Raw genomic sequence first — 16,678 nt, forward strand, 5'->3', positions numbered from 1 at the left:
TTCTGTTGTTACAAAGGAGAGCACAAGCTTCCCCTTCTTTGACTTCTGGCAAGGAGAGTGTAATCGCCCCAAAGCCTTCCACGGCCTTGCAGAATAGTGGGATGGTTTTAGATCATCCGTAGCTTTTTATAACAGCAAACTAATCTTATTACATGAATGGACATTGCTTGCTCTTTTTCATTGTCTTCGCATCTGCTTTTTAATTTTCCACTCTTTACAAAATATTACTGCTTGTTTGCATTCCAGTAGAGTCCCCAACCAATATCAGGAACCCATTCTGTGTCTGTCTCTTGTGCTAGGCGCTGTATAGTCCCTTCCCCAAAGAGCTCACAGTCTGAATAAAAAGTTGGTGTTCTGTCTCTGGACCTAGAAGAGCCAGAGATAGACACGGAGGGAGCTGATACAAACACAGCTGTCTGCAGTACTCCCTTTATTGTTCCAGCTGCAAAACTGATGCTAACACAAACAAGAGGCTTTGCACTGGGGAGGAGCCAGTGCTGAAACATTTAAAAGGACAGGACGTCACACAAAGGATGGGAGAAAAGAAGTTATTCCCATATTACAGATTGAGAATCTTAATTTTTTGCTGCATGTATGTCCTTATGGGAAAGTCCCTTAGAATTGAATGCAAAATGATCCCCTTTCTATCTTTTTTTTATTTTTCTATGGAACTAATAGATACTTTTGTCCCTTGGACAAAGCTTTGAAAAGAATCTAATTATTTCCTGATTTTTACAGGGTTTGATAGATGTTTGTATAGAAACCTGTATGTTTCATCCCTACTTATGGCCCTAGACTGGGGACTCAGGAGACCTGGATTCTATTTGTCGCTGAGTCTTCTGACAAGGCCTTGCACGCCTCTGTGCCTCAGTTTCCCCATCTGTAAAATGGGAATAATGTCATCTGTAGCACTCAAAGTGCTTTACAAACTATCTTTATCCCCATTTAACAGATAGGGAAACTAAGGCACAGATGGGCAACGTGATGATCACCCAGCAAGCCGGTCGCAGAGCAGAGCTGAGTCCCAGTCCAGTGCTCTATCCACTAGGCAGTGTTGCCTGGACTCTCACATGGGATATGCAGAATCACTGGCTACATTTTGGAAATCTGGCTTAAGGATTCCGTCTTGTAAATGCTTCTGTTTCTTCCTGCAGTTTGTGACTTTTATGCCTCTGTCTGATGGATCCTAGTTCTTGGCATAACAAGTTCAATGTACTAGGAGCACTTACTCATCTCTGTAGCAAACAGCAGTTTGGAGGCAGGACATTAAGTAAAATGCGTTAGCAACCGAAACCCCATGATCCTGTCTTACTGACTTATTTCAAATCTTGCTTTCACAAACCTCCATCAGAAGCTCATACTATTCCAATAGAGGGTAGTGATAACATTTGCCACTTGCATAATGCGTCTTGTCTCCAAAACACACTGCAAAGAGAATTAATCTGTGATAGATTTCACCACAGATATATCTGGCTACGTATCACATCACCTATTTCCCAGAATAGTGTTTGTTTGGTTTTGTGGGGTTTTTTCCACTCAGTTTAAAAAAAAAAAAGTGAGAGTGAAAAGTTCATTTGCCTTCCTGGAATTACCCAGCAAACTCTTCCTAAATGAAATGAATACAGTACACCCATTGTACAAAGGTACTCTGCAAAACTGACAAGAGACTTCACTACTGAAATATTTAAAAGGCAAATACATTTGCTTTCCCTATTGGCTTTCAGACACACACATTTCCCAAACGAGAGCCCAGCTTGGTTGGGCAGCTGCCCGGGATAGCTCATAGGCTGGTGATGTCTCTCCTATGCAGCTTTATTTTCAAGGGTCAGCAGCAGCAGGTGACCTCATTTCCCTCTCTGCTTCCCCCCACCCTCTGGACCCCCACTTGCCCCCCTTCAAACCCTCCCTCTGAGACTGTCTTATTTCTAATTGAGTTCAGGCTACAGACAATCTCCTCATGCAGCAAGCTACACTGCTGCCTCTGATACGTAAAGAGACAAGGTGGGGACCTTTTATTTGACCAACTTCTATTAGCGAGAGAGATGAGCTTTCGAGCTTACACAGAGCTCTGCTTCAGGTCTGGGGAAGGCATTCAGAGTGTCACAGATGGAAGAGGTTGTTTAGCCTAAATAGTTAGCACGAATTCTAAGGGACCATTCAAGATACCTGATACATGTAGGCAGCAATAGGGGAAAGCAGAGAGATTCCTCTGCCTGCAGCACCAGGCCGTCTGGGTGCCCTGATTTTGCCATGAATCAGGCGTTTCCGGTGTTCTGATCTGCACCAGAGTGGATAGGGTTGTGCCAACGGGTGCCTAGAACATTCCCTGGAATTTTGGAATTGAACAGCGCAACATGCCAGCGTTACCACATTGCAGACAAACAGAAAATGATGTCATATTAGGTACTAGCCCTCACTTTGCTCAGCCAGCTAACCCACCGGCATCTCTTGCTGCAGCTCCAACGTGCTGCTGGAGGAGTCACCTATCCAAGGGCTGACCCAGCCTCGCTTGCGAGAGGAGATCCTACTGGATTTCTCAGCTCATGTGACTAACCTGATACATCATGGCCCAGTGCCACTGTCTTGGTGGGTCAGTAACAACACTGATCTTCAGTAATGAATGAGACTGTCTCTTTTATTCTTTCTTTGTCCCCTTGAGATTAAGTGTCCTATAAGGGAGAAAAGATAGGACCAGAGGACAGAGATCTCCAGTTCTAGCAATATCTCTAGGACCTGCTTTTTTTCTTTTTGTCAAAGCATGTTACCAGGGCTTAACCATGTTCCTTTCCTAGACTTCCAGTGTGACTCACGTAGCAGGACTGCAGTCTTCATCAGCTACCCTTTTGTACAAAAATAACATGACACTTTTATAATGCCTTCCATCCAGGGAGTTCCAAGTACATGCAAACTAATCCCCACAGCCCCCTCTTCGCCCCCCGAGGAGGTGCGAAAGTATCATCCCCATGTTACAGACACATGAACTCCGGGGATCTCAAACGTAGTATGGAATCCAGCTTGAAAGGGACGGTTTAATAATCAGAGTTGTAAGACCCTTGTAGAGCCATACAATTAATATTAGATGCATCTGCATGAATCTCGTGCTCTTCTGGTTTCCGAGTATTATCATATTTATTAGGGGCATGTTGCAGGAAGTGCTGGTTGAATTCTCTGGCTTGTCTTATGCTGGAGGTCAGACTAGATGATCACAGTGGTCCCTTCTGGCCTTTACAATGTATGAATCATTCACAGTCACATAACATCCCTGTCTGAATGACCACAAGTGCTGCAGTGTAGCCATGTGGTGCCCTGCTTACGGCCAACATTCGTAATTGGGGTTCTGGGCTTTGCTATGGCATCTGCTTAGTGCACTAATATCCTGCTCTGCGCAGGCTGGGGCTGATTTGATTCCCACCAGTGCTTTGAATGAATCCACTTAGCAGAATAGTCACCTAATAACAATGCTGCACATCTAACGGGATGCCCTGCTCCCAGCATGGTCCTTTGATGCTGAAGAGAAATCATGTTAGCATAGCCTGGATCTGAAAGAAGTGGGCAGCTTTCAGAGAAGGATTTTGGAGCTTGGCAATGGGATGCAGAGTCTCTCCATGCTGGCGTGGGCCAGCGGTTCAAATCTAGCTCAAGAGTGGTAGAGAGGGACGGCTCACTACTGGCATGTGAATTGGCATCCAGATACTGTGGGAGTGAATTGGCATCTAGATGAATTGGCATCTAGACGCCATGGGCGTTTGAATTCCCAGGTGGAGAAGTGATCACACTGCCAGCAAAACTGGCTGTAATTGGACTCCCTTGTTGGCATTCTCATTGGAGTGGCCAAGTCTTGACTGGGTCCTGGAGACTGACATGTGCAGCCAGCCCTAGAGATGGTCTCCTCCCAGTTCAGGTATGAAGTGCCCTTATGGGGCAGGGTAGGGGAAGTTGGTTTTGCTACTGCCCACGCCAACTGGGATAGAGGACTTTGTTCCCCCGAGCTATCAACCAGAGCTAAATCCCCAGGAATGTTAGATTTCAGAGTGGCAGACGTGTTAGTCTGTATGAGCAAAAAGAACAGGAGTACTTATGGCACCTTAGAGACTAACAGATTTATTTGGGCATAAGCTTTTGTGGGCTAAACCCCACTTCATTGGGTGTGTGCAGTGGAAAATGTTAGAGTAACATTGGTGGTGGTCAGAGTAAATAAGATCCCAAGGGGTTAACGTGATAACTCTGATGCTCACCAGATTCGTAAAGGTTCAGAGTGTCCCCTCGTGAATTGGTCTGTTGGCTTTCTCATTGACTGTAACATTTCTACAGCAGGGAATTGCTTATGCTGACTTTAACATGGCTTAGCTGGGAGACAGGATGTGGAAGGCATGAATGGGTTCGGTGCTGAAAGTGTAGATATCAGTTGATAATGAACTGAACCCTGGGGACTACAGTTGGGTTCTGGAGATCACCTTTTTCATCACGCTGAGGTCTGAGGACCAAGACCTAAGACTCAGTCTTATGAGGTGCTGCCTGTATGCCTCTCCCATGGAGTGAACTTTTCTCTGCAGATGTAATCAGTAGTGCTGTGTCCTTCCAACAGGAATTGAAAGGTAGTGGAGGACATTCTTTCATCCCAGTAAGGTCTATTATCGGTGCTATCCCACCTGATAGTCAGCCTGGAAACTCACCCAAGCTCTTCCTTTAATTTCAGGTTCTGTCTTGGCATTTTACCCTTCTTTGCTGAACATGCTGTTTGTCCACAGGAGAAGCAAATGTAGGAGGGAGGAAGTGGGGGTCATTTTGTGTGGGGGGTGGCTATTATTTGACTGGGGAGTGTTCCACAGAAACATACCTTTGGACTGATGTCGAGGCAGGCTCTTCCTCCCCCTTGTTGCAGTGGCAGTCACGTTAACAGATCTAAGAGGAAGCCAACATATTGATGTTTAGGTCTTAGGGAATTTTAGCTGCGTGTTTGCACAGCAAATGTCAAATATTGAAAGATGCAAGCTGATTGCCGGAGCTAGGTGTTTACTTTGACTCCCAGTAAAACGTGAAGGAACACAGCAGGGTGGGACTCATGCAGAAAGACCCCCTGTAGAGCAATAAAATCAACGTTAGACGCATCTTCATGACTTTCCCAGTCAGTGAGATCAGGTTTGGCAGAGATGACCTAGCATTCCAGAACATAGCTTGCTATTGCTCTTCTCCGTTATGCACAGGTGCAGCCCGTGTGGCCACAGGTTCCAGCCTGTGATCTTTCTTCAGCTCCAAGCAGCTGAGCCATCACCTGTGTCTCCTGCCCTCTAGCTTCATGACCAATGTGACTGCTGATTGTCACTCAGTTAAATCTTATGGTCAAAGTCAAGGCTTTGTCTTTCGATACAGGATCAGTTTCATGAGAATGAGAAGCCAGTGACATTTCTAAAGTGTGGTCTCTCGCAAATGCTTGGGGCTGGAAATGAACATCATGGACCCTTTGCCAGCTCTGAATCTCAGCTTTCCAATGCAGGTAGTGTGTGTTTCTAGCCCAGGCGGGCCCTGCAATATTGGATTGCCAAAGGGCACTGGTCTGAGACTATCTTGCCCTCTTTCCCTGCCTCTGTTCTACTTTGATTTTGGTTGTGGTCTTGGGAACTGCGAGAGCCCAGTGTCACGGCTGTATGAACGCGGAGAGCTGTAACTGTGTCCTGTTTCAGTTCATGGGACCTGGGTTGCTAATAGGTGTTCCAGGTGAGGACAAAACCAAAACCCAGAGAGAGAAACCCCAGAATAACCAATAGCCCAGTAGTCAAGGCACTCAGCTAGGAGGTGGGAGGCCTAGATTCAAGTCCCTGCTCTGCCTGATTCAGAGAGAGTGCCGTGACCATGGACTAATGGCTATTCTGGGGGGAGGACTGGCGGGCGGGAGGAGGCTGAGTATTTCTCCGTGTGTGTGTGTGTCTCTCTCTCTCTCTCATTTGGATCAGAAATTCCATTCTCGCTCTGATAATCCTTCCCAATGAGTGTTGTGTCAAGCCCAATAGCTTTCCACGTTATGACGAATTGGCCTTTTCCCTTGAAAAACCCTTATGTCCAAAAATTCCTGACCAGCACTACTTGAGATCCCTACAAGCTAAGCAAGCGAGGGACAGATCCGTTCTTAAATGGGGGACAACGGAAGGCTCAAGGTGCTAGAGGAGGTGATTCACTGTCCTATCAGGATCCCAGTATGGTGCAAGGGACAGCTGTCTTGTGGGAGACGCCGTCTTGTGGATGAGCAGGTATAACAGAGGTCTCCTGACTAGCTGCAGTCCATAAGGATCCTCCTTGTCAAAGGGTGTCCCTGGTCAAATCTAGACTGAGGTAATTATGTCCTGCCTATTTAAGTCCATCCCCTGCTGTTTCCCTTGGATAGGGTCATCTTCGCTTCTGGCCGTAAACTGTTGTGTAGTGTTGCTGTCATAGAATCATTAGGGTTGGAAGGGACCTCAGGAGATCATCTAATCCAACCCCCTGCTCAAAGCAGGACCAATCCCCAAATGGCCCCCTCAAGGATTGAACTCACAACCCTGGGTTTAGCAGACAAATGCTCAAACCACTGAGCTGTCCTTGTCAAACAGCTGCTGTAGTTCAGTGGTGTCTAGGGTGATCTCTGCTTATAATTTATAGAGCAGCTTTAAGTGCTTTGAGGGGAACTGTAGGACAACGTTGTTGTTATTTGGGATTTGAGTCAAAACCTTGCATTGTTCTGCTCAGCCTCACTCAGGCAGTAATCGAACACTGTGGAATTAACAAGCCTTGTATTCCTCTCCTGATGAGCAGGAAACGAGATGCAGTAGATTCTACCCTTGGCACGTGCATCACACGAATCCCCAAATGTTTTGGGTAGAATCTGGATTTGCTCTCTGGTTCCAGGGCCCGTCTGGTGTGTTATTGGACTGCTCATTTGCTGCACTTTCATCTCCAAACTCGGGCATGGCACTTGAATGTATTGATATGGCAGGTTTTAATTATTAACCAGTACAGCACTGTAGCATTTTATGTAGTGGTTTCCCAGTGTCTGAGTCTGGGCTCTCCCTCTCCGAACCTGAATCCTGGCTAAGATGTGGGCTAACCGGGTTCTTGCTTTTTCCCAAGGTCTGATATTTGCTAGTCCAACCTTGTCCCACCCCTTCATCTTCTGCAGCCATTTTTTCCCTTCCCAGTACAAACCCATCTTCTCCTCCCCAGGCCAGCCTTGGACAGAATCAATGCAAGCAACTTCTCTGCTGACTTCAGCATGGAGCGCGTCCAACTAGAAAGGGGAAAACTCTGTTGGCCAAATTCTGCTTTCAATCACATCGAACACCGCCAAGGAAATCGGTGCGATTGCATGCACTTCACAGAGGGCAATATTTGACCCTGTGCCTTCTGCTTCTCTGCTGAGTGACTCCTCTCTGAAAGCTATGGCGCAGAAGAAGCCAGCTGGGGCTTGTCTGTTTTGCTGTGTAAGAGAGGCAAGGTGGGTGAGGTAATATCTTTTATTGGAGGACTTCTGTCGGTGAAAGCAACAAAGTGTCGAGCTTATGCAAAGCTTGTCTCTTTCGCCGACAGAAGCTGATCCACCTTGTGTCTCCAATATCCTGGGACCAACACGGCTACAGCACATGTTCTGTAAGAGGCAGTTTTCAGCAGCGAAAGCAGCTACCTTTTTAGCTCTTTGGTAGAGCTGGGTGAGCAACGTGGCTTCTAAGTGCTACCCAGGCAAAAACCTCAAAAATCCCAGTGTCCCCGGATGAGAACCTCAGGAAATGTTGGCCAGATCCCACCATGAAACATCATGGAGTTAAAAACCCAGCAGGGCTGGAAATACCAAGTGAGGCAAGTCTGATTTTAGGTGCATTGGAGAAGAGCCTTTCCTGGGGCATCCACCCCTATTTTCCAGAATGCTGTTAATTTCTTTCATTCCTATCTCTCTGGTCCATCCCTCTCAGTTCAGGTGAGGATCTTGTCTTCTAGCCAGCTACTCAGGGACTTTTCTAGCCAGCTGGCTGCCTGCTGCTGTCTATACTTTGGGGCAGGGGGACTCAAGAGCATAAGCCATTTTCTAGTTATGGTTTTTTCTTGCCACAGTCAAGTACCTGGCACACACCCCAGCTTACGGTGCCCGATGAAACGGGGTGCTCTGGGCAGCTGCCTCTGAAAAATTGCTTTGTTTTCTATCAGGGATGTTCTTGATCCATCCCACCCCACAGCCAAACCCCCTCCTCACCCTGGGTATATTTGGTTCAGATCTGAATTTTACATGCCTGGGCCATCTCTACTGTTATGGTCTTTTTGCATAATGTGTGTTTGCCTTGGAGAATTCGTTCTCTTTTTTTGCTGCTTGATTTGTTTGGCATGTTCCCCTCCAAAGGGAAAATCGCTTGTGACAGAAACACTTCCAAAGCATGAAACTCAATTGCTCTGGCTCCTTGAAAACGTCTGTCCTGGCTCCATTTCCCCTCGGAACCAGTCTGACAAGGCTACAGGCCCACAGAACGGCTTCTCTCTCCAGGACTCACATGTCCAAGCAGGGAGCTGAAGAACCATGCTGGACCCTGCTCTTGCTGTGTTGCTTGGTGAGGAAGGCTGGTCCGGGGCTTAGGGCACTAGTTGAGGACTTGGGTTCAAATCCCTGCTCTGCCACAGACCTCCTGTGTGACATTGGGCAAGTCACTTAGCTTCTCTTGGCCTCAATTCCCCATCTGTGCAATGGGGTCAATAGCCCTGCCCTGCCTCACAGGGATGTTATAAGGGTAAATACATTAGAGATTGTGAGTTGCTCAGATATTACGGTCATGGGGGCTATATAAGTATCTAAAAATCTAGGTGCAATACAGTGGGATTTGGTTTTCGTTGCCACTGGTTACAGGGTGAAATATCCAAAGGAGGGACCCAACATTAGGCCTGTGTATGCCCACAAGCCTCATGCTGGGCCCTCTGCACACGGGTGAATTTGAGTGGTGCCTAATCCTTCCCCAGACATCTGCACAGGGGTGACTATCACCTGTAGTGATCACTGTAGGTCAACAGCCCCTTTCCAAAAGCTACTCTGAGTCGGTGCGGACGTGTCTCTGCCGTCGCTGAGCAGTGGGATACTTGACTCTAACGGTCAGCTTGACAGTCTGTGCTTTCTTTCTGGGGCAGGAAAAAGTTTTGCCCCTTTTTGAGAGCCACAGGGCCCCAGGTTAGGTGTGTTGCAACTTCTGGGAGTGACCACCGAAGGCAGTGAAAATGTGCCTAGCAGAATTCCGTCCCTCTTAACACAATTGATACTTGCACGCCTAGGTAGGATTAGGCAGTTGGGCGGATCTGGATTTAGTGATCATGCTGATACAACAGCCAGTTAAAAAGAAAATGATTTGTACTGTGGTAGCACCTAGCAGCTTCAGCTGAGATCAGGGCCCCTTTGTGCTAGGTGCTGTACAAACACATGAGGCGAGAGAGTCTTTGAATGAAGGAGATTATCAGCCAAATAGACTAAGTGTGGATGGGGAAACTGAGGCACAGAGGGAGGAAATGAGGTCAGTGGCACAGCTGTGAACAGAAACCAGTGTTCTATAGCAAAGGAGGGAAGAGCATTGGAGTGAGAGTGGCAGGCAGTCTGAACAACACCAGCCTTGTTCTTTCACCCTCCACCAATCTCTGCTCTTCCCAGTGGGGTGAGATGAGAGGGAGAATTTCTTCTTCTCTATAGTTTTAGTGATGGGGCAGAAATCCTTTACTGTGAAAGAGGAAAAGGAGAAGCAGGTTAACCTGGAGATGCTCGAGCAGCTGTGACCTCTAGAAAGCATGATTTGGAGGCACCCTGCCAAATCCGGCACAGTGACCGAACCCTAGATGCCCCTGAAGAAAGGCAGGAATGAATGGCTTCCTGTCAGCCCAAGCCAGGCAAAGCTTTCCAGTCTTGGAAGGTGATGATAGAAAGCACATGTCAGAGCTCACACGTGTGCTGACCCAAGGCTGGCTGACATCCCGGCCATATGAATTCCCAAAGACCTTTGTGCTGTATATGCAGCTAAACCCCATCTCCTGGAGTCACTAGCTGACACGTGAATGCAGAGCAGCCACCAACAGTAACACCGCTTGACAGAGTGTGTAGCCATCTGTCATGGGGCGGGACTCACCCCTGCGGCGCCTCCTGCTGGTTCATAGAAATTAGCTCTGTTTCCAGCTCCGGAGCACCCTCTGCAGGCCAGTGTCCTGCTTGTCGCTGGGCCTGTGTCCCTCCTGGACCCCGGTGCCCTTTCAGGCCGGGGTGCTGCCCGCTGGCAGTACCCCCGCAAATCTGGGTCTCCTCTCCCCAGGGAAGCCCCACCCTCTATCCCCACCTCGCCTCAGACTGTGACTACTGCCAGTCTCGATCTAGCCCCTGCTCACTGGGGCAGAGTGCAGTGTAAACGCCACTCATCACTGGCAAGAGGGCTTTAGGACCTGCTGCCTTTGCCTACCCTTGGGCTGCCTCTCTGCAGCCTGGGGATTTTCTCTGCTGGAGCTCCCCAGCTCCCTCTGCCCTTCCCCAGCCCTGCTCCAACTCAGGTACCCTTCTCAGCTCCCAGGCAGCCAGGTCCTGCTCTCTCAAAGGCTAGAGAGAGAGTGTCTTTGCCCCTGGCCCACTGCCCTCTTATAAGGGCCCTCGGCCTGATTGGGTCATGGCCCCATCTGAGGCTGCTTTCCCCAATCAGCCCCGCTTTTCCTTCTCTGCCACAGCCCTCTCCCCGGGCTGTTTTAAGCCTTTTAAGGCAGGAGCAGGTGACCACCCCGCTACACCATCGAAGGATGAAGCCTAGGGGAAGGAAACCAGGAAGGGCCTGATCCTGTGAGGTGCTGAACACCTGCCATTTCAGCTGACGTCCAGAGGAGAGGGCTCAGCCCCTCACAAGAATCAGGTACAAAAGGACTGGCTTTTCCATGCAGGAGCTGAGCCCCCATGTTGATTTCAGTGGCAGCTCCGAAGAGCAGGATGCCCTTGTTAGACGCTGAGCTGTAGATACCAGTGCCTAAGTGTGGGCACTTGGATTGAAATGTTTCTTCCGGGCTACTTGGACAAGCGGGTGAGTTTGGCAGGGTGGTGAGAATGAACCCCCAGTGGCAACGTGGAAATCTCTCCGGCAGGCACCGCCCCCCAACATGCTCATGGTGCAGTCCCTCCCTCGGGGCGCTGGGGACAGGAAAGCAAGCGGGCGCAGGCTGGAGAAACGATCAAACCCGGCTAAGGGGAATGACACCCAGGCTAGCCAGACCCTGCTGACGCTGAGGTCCAGTGGGATGTTACTGCATTGTCCAAGGGCAGTGACCAGGCTTACGCCAGGGTACCAGAGAGCTGAACCCTGGCCCGCTCTGTCTCGGGCCTTTCCCACTTAGTGAAGTCAATGAACAGGCTCCCACTGATGGGATCAGGCCCATGGAGAGGAGACCCATTGTATCTCCCCCCATCAGAAATGCCCATAGACATAGGAAGAGGATAGCAGCTTCTCCCACAGCGGAGGGACAGTGCAGTGCCGGCTGTTGGAGCACAGCTTTCTGCAGGTCCCAGCCATACCACGTGTGAGCCATCCCCGTGAGCTGCCGGAGGGTGCCCCTTGCAGGGGCTCTGCTGTTCGCTCTGGCTTGCATCCAATCATCCTCCTCCTCCCCCCCCCCCCACATAATATGAGAAACTAATACCCTGGCTTGTTTACAGTTTATTTGTTGGACTGAAAGGAGGCACTTTCCTGAGAGTAAATGTGTCTGTGCTCAGTTACCCAGCTGTACATTCAGAGCCACTAGCTCGCCGGACGTCCGGGGGAATAACAGGACAATCCAGCCCTTGTGTGCAGAAATGGGGCAGGGTACTCAAGGGAGGGGGACGTGAGCTGGACAGGGTATGATCCGACTAGAACGCAAACACCACCGACAGGCCTTTCTTGAGGCCTCTCTCTGCCCGTTGCGACTGCTGCAGTTTGCCAGCGAGTGAAGCGATCTCTTGCCTGTCTCGTGTCTGGGCCTGAACCTGCCATACTGACTCATCCGGGGCTCCCCAATGAGGCCTGCTAAGTGCCGAGGCCGGAGGAGTGTCAAGATCTACCTCCACAGGCTGCCCCCAGAGGGTGAGTAGTCACTGGCCCACCTGGCGTTTTGGATGTGACTGTCTAGATTAGGCACTTATCTGGCCCTCCCTCCCCTAGTGTCTCAGCATCTCACGCCCTTTTAACGTATTTATCATCACCCCACCCCGGGAACCAGGGCCAGGCTGTTATCCCCATTGCATGGATAGGGACCTGAGGCCCAGAGAGACTAAGTAACTTGCCCAAGGTCACACAGAAAGTCTGTATCGGAGCTGGGAATTGAACCCAATTCTCCTAAGTTCCTGGTAAGTTCCTTAACTGCTGGACCATCTTTCCTCTTGCTGCGCTCTCTGGTGTTCCTCGAGTCTGAGGCTGGTAGAAGTCTACTGTAAGCAACGGCATTACCTAGGGCCAGACGTGCAGTAACACGAGTCATAGTCACTCTTGCCGAGCTCCATCACTAGCTCCTTCCTTTCAAGAATCTCCAAATATTCTTCCCACGCTAGCCCCGTTTGCAAGTGTAACGTAACGCACCTCCTTCTCATTTCCCTGACTCCCTGTGTACTAACACTGCTGGGTTGCTATGAAAAGTTCACCTAACCCATGTGACTTATTGAAACTTTGGGGTTGTTGAGGCAGCACTCTTGTCCTGCCACAGTGAATACCAGCCTTTCAAAACCCTGGTTTTTTTTTCTTTTGCTGCTCTGAAAGGGAAATGGAGATGTTGGATGTTTTTTGGCTTTGGCAACCTAGGCCCTGCAAATATCTGTGGGCTTGGCCCTACAGCCATTGTCGTCTGTTTAAACTCTCCTCGAACTCCTCGGCCGGGCGTCAGCTCCTGCGGTTTGCTGTCCAAACTGGAGTCCCGTTCCCAAAGTGCTGAATCACTAGCGAGGTTTATTTGTTCAGTGAAATATCAATACACAAAAAAGGCTGGACATGCGCCTTGTGCCTCCAGAGACTCTGTTAAGGACAGTGTCACTGCTCCTTCCTGGCACTTGGCTGCTGTGTTGCTATTAAGCAATTATTGATGTATTCGGCGCTGGGTTTTCCAGGAGCATGTATACTATCCTCTCTGTAAAGAGATGTGGGACCTGGACTCTTTCAACACAGGTTGCAATCAGTCATGTGTTGGCATTGTCTTCGCCATATCACTGTGTTTGTGCTACTGCGGTTGCTTCATTTCAATGGGGAAAATTTCCATGCTTGCAACTCAGAAACGGTCTTCAGCTCACAGGCAGTAGAGAAAGGGTCTCTTGCTTATGGCTCTGTGCTGGGACGCAGCAGGGAGATCTGACTACAGTTCCCAGCTCCTTCTCTGTCGGCCTCGGGTGTCCTTGTTCGTCTCTTTTGTCCTCGGAGAGCCATATACACCACTGCAAAGTGAGTGTGAAATGAACCTGTTCTGATCTGGTGGCACTTCACACCCACACTGTACAGGCCAACAGAAACTCAGGCTCCTTGTGTCTCGGTTCCCCAAGTGTAACGTGGGAAGGTTACGCCTTCCCCACTTCGCAGGGATGTTGCACTGACACATTCAGTAATGACTGTAAGATGCTCTGATACTAGAGCAACAGGAGCCAAACTAGGATCTAGATCTGTGGTCCTCAAGCTGTGGGGTACGCCCCTCTAGAGGGGCACGGAGAAACGTCTGCGGGGGGTGCCACCCAGCCCTGTTCTGCCCCCAGCTCTGCTCCAGCCACAGCTCTGGCCTCAGTCCTGGCCGCAGCTCCACTCCCAGCCCGGGGATGGAGTGGGGCAGACATATTCCATTACTGGGGGAAGGGGGGCGTGAGAGGAAAAGTTTGGACACCACTGAGTTATCTGTGACTCAGAAACAGGCATTGCCTGTTTGACATAGAGTGCTACTCCTCCTCCCCTTTGTCCCCTCGAGCCTTCCTAAATAGATGATACCATTGAACCACGGCATCTGCCAGCTCTACACAAGCCGTCAGCCAGTCCGTGGGCTACCAGGAGAGCAAGTGTCCATGGACAGGCCGCAGAGCAGGAACCATTGCTCTTATCCTCTGTAGGGTGACTTGTATAGCCTAGTCCATTTGACTACAGTAACTATCCTCCTCTGCTGGAGCCAGGTCCCTTCCAAAGGCAGGTGTCATTGAGACTCTAATAGACGAGTCTGGCCTCATTAACCTGACACTGTTCACTTCAGGTATGGATCCAATTTTAATTGTAAACAAACAAATGCAATGGGCAACCCCAGTCTTTATATACACACACACACACACACACACACACACACACACACACACACACACACACACACACACACACACACACACACACGTGTCGCTGGCCCCTCTAGCTCCGATTTCCAACAGTGCAACCAGGATTACATAGCGAGTCTTATCACTGGTACATCTGATTGCTGCAAAGCTCTTCACTCCAGTCTTTCTCTGCTATCCTAGATCCTCTTCTCTGGACTCAGGATGTGGTTGCTGGACTCCCCTGACAGGCCAGATTTGCTGATCCTATCACTCTTGTGCTTCGTTCCTCACTCTGGCACCCGAGATGTCAATCAGTTGACTTTCCGGTTCTGCTTCTTTTATTTCCAGCCCTTCACAGCCTATATAACCATCTTCTCGGGCTGTCCGCCTACCGCTGTTCCCCCGCCATCCCAGCACTCAACCGGAGCAGGTACAATATTCAGACCGGCCCCCTTGAGCTGAGCTGCAGGGATGCCGTGTTCTGCAAGCATGGGAGCAAGATGTATCCACTTTGAGTAAACCCTCTCTGCCCTGCCAGCTGAGCATCCTGTCCCATCCACCTCCGTGAGAACAGCAGAGGTAAGTGATGGACTGCGTGTTCGAGGCATGAGGCTGGGGGAAAAATCTCCCAGCGGCAGCAGCCAATGCGCCATTGCTTGGCACTTTTAAAATTGGCTTGAACAAAGATCTCTACCCTGGGAGGTAGGGGTCTGGGTGACCTCACGGAGATGGAAAGAAACCTCCTTGGAGGCTGGGAGCAAGGCAGGGTGTGGGAGGGTCACCTTGGAGGTGTGTTCACAAACTTGAACCTGCAGGAGCCTCTTTGTGTCATGAACTGAACTCTGGGTTCAGCTTGTGACTCCCCATCACGAACCAGACTCTGTAGGTTTCTCAGCTCTACTCCTCCCTCCCCAGCCATGGCCTGAGGGTCCCCTGGGCTTCTGGCGGCTGATCTGCAGCCCCTTCCTCTCCTGCTTAGGAAATAGGGTGATGAAGGGGAATGGGCATAAAAGTGTCTAATCTAAGTAAATCAGTGTCTAAGCAGATGGTCCGGGGTGAGGGTGTTTATCCTGCAATTCAGGAAAGTTGATTTCAATTCCCACGACTGCCACAGCCTCCCTGTGAGACCATGGGGAAGTGTCTCTTTGTGCCTCAGTTTCTCCTGGTATAAAATAAGAATCATGCTTCTCTACCTCACAGGGGTCTTGTGGAGGTAAATCATTGAAAGACTGTGAGGTGTGTGGTAGTTGGCAATAGGAGCCATGTAAGTTTCGTATGTAGGTGCGGCAGGAGATTAATTCGCAACTGCTTGTAAAATGCGTAAAAGACAAAAAGCATTGTACTAATGCTGGTGTCTTCTATTCCTGGCTGCCTGGAGCACGGTATTTTCAACACTTAGTCATCTCTAGCGACTTGTATGTAATAGAAGCATTTAAACGCTCTTGATACAAAGTGTGCACTACGTCAGGGGTAGGCAACCTATGGCACGTGTGCCAAAGGCGGCACGCGTGCTGATTTTCAGTGGCACTCACACTGCCTGGATCCTGGCCACCGGTCCGGGGGGCTCTGCATTTTAATTTAATTTAATTTTAAATGAAGCTTCTTAAACATTTTAAAAACCTTATTTACTTTACATACAACAATAGTTTAGTTATATGTTATAGACCAGGGGTTGGCAACCTTTCAGAAGCGGTGTGCCGAGTCTTCATTTATTCACTCTAATTTAAGGTTTCATGTGCCAGTAATATATTTTAACATTTTTAGAAGGTCTTTTTCTGTAAGTCTGTAATATATAACTAAACTATTGTTGCATGTAAAGTAAATAAGGTTTTTAAAATGTATAAGAAGCTTCATTTACAATTAAATTAAAATACAGAGCCCCCCGGACTGGTGGCCAGGACCCAGGCAGTGTGAGTACCACTGAAAATCAGCTCGTGTGCCGCCTTTGGCACACATGCCGTAGGTTGCCTACCCCTGTTATAGACTTATAGAAAGAGACCTTCTAAAAATGTTAACATGTATTACTGGCACGCGAAACCTTAAATCAGAATGAATAAATGAAGACTTGGCACACCACTTCTGAAAGGTTGCTGACTCCTGCACTACGTAAAATCTGAAGGCCTTGCACTTTGGCATGCAGGCATTGGTACTGTGAGCTCTGTCTGTGAGCAGTCTGAGGCACCTTATTCAGGTGTGAGAGCTTTATAAGCCTAAGCGGCGCAGGGAAACAAACTAGCCCTGACTTTGCCTAGTTTAATTTCGATCATTAAGGGTTCAATCCAATTCTAACTGAAGTCAGTGGGAATCTTTCCCGTGCTTTCAATGGGAGTTGAACCCCTAGCATCTGATGCTTTTTACTGCCACAGTTTGTTAAAAGCAACGAAGAGTGTGGCACCTTATAGGCTAACAGATGTATTGGAG

At 49.1% G+C, this 16,678-nt stretch overlaps 1 protein-coding gene across 2 annotated transcripts in view; it reads left to right on the top strand.

The window, feature by feature from the left end:
• The window catches only part of P2RY6 (pyrimidinergic receptor P2Y6), a 105,653-nt gene that overhangs the window by 53,530 nt on the left and 35,445 nt on the right, over window positions 1–16,678 (top strand). The window contains exon 1 of one of the 2 annotated variants that reach the window (XM_050930846.1): window positions 14,657–14,836. The exons of the other annotated variant lie outside the window; for it this stretch is intronic. The gene's annotated coding sequence lies outside the window, so the exon portion shown is untranslated. Of the gene's footprint in view, window positions 1–14,656; window positions 14,837–16,678 lie in introns of those variants that run through there. 2 annotated transcript variants of the gene reach the window in all.

Source organism: Gopherus flavomarginatus, chromosome 1 (genome assembly GCF_025201925.1).
Source record: "Gopherus flavomarginatus isolate rGopFla2 chromosome 1, rGopFla2.mat.asm, whole genome shotgun sequence".
In the NCBI taxonomy this organism is placed as follows: domain Eukaryota; kingdom Metazoa; phylum Chordata; order Testudines; family Testudinidae; genus Gopherus; species Gopherus flavomarginatus.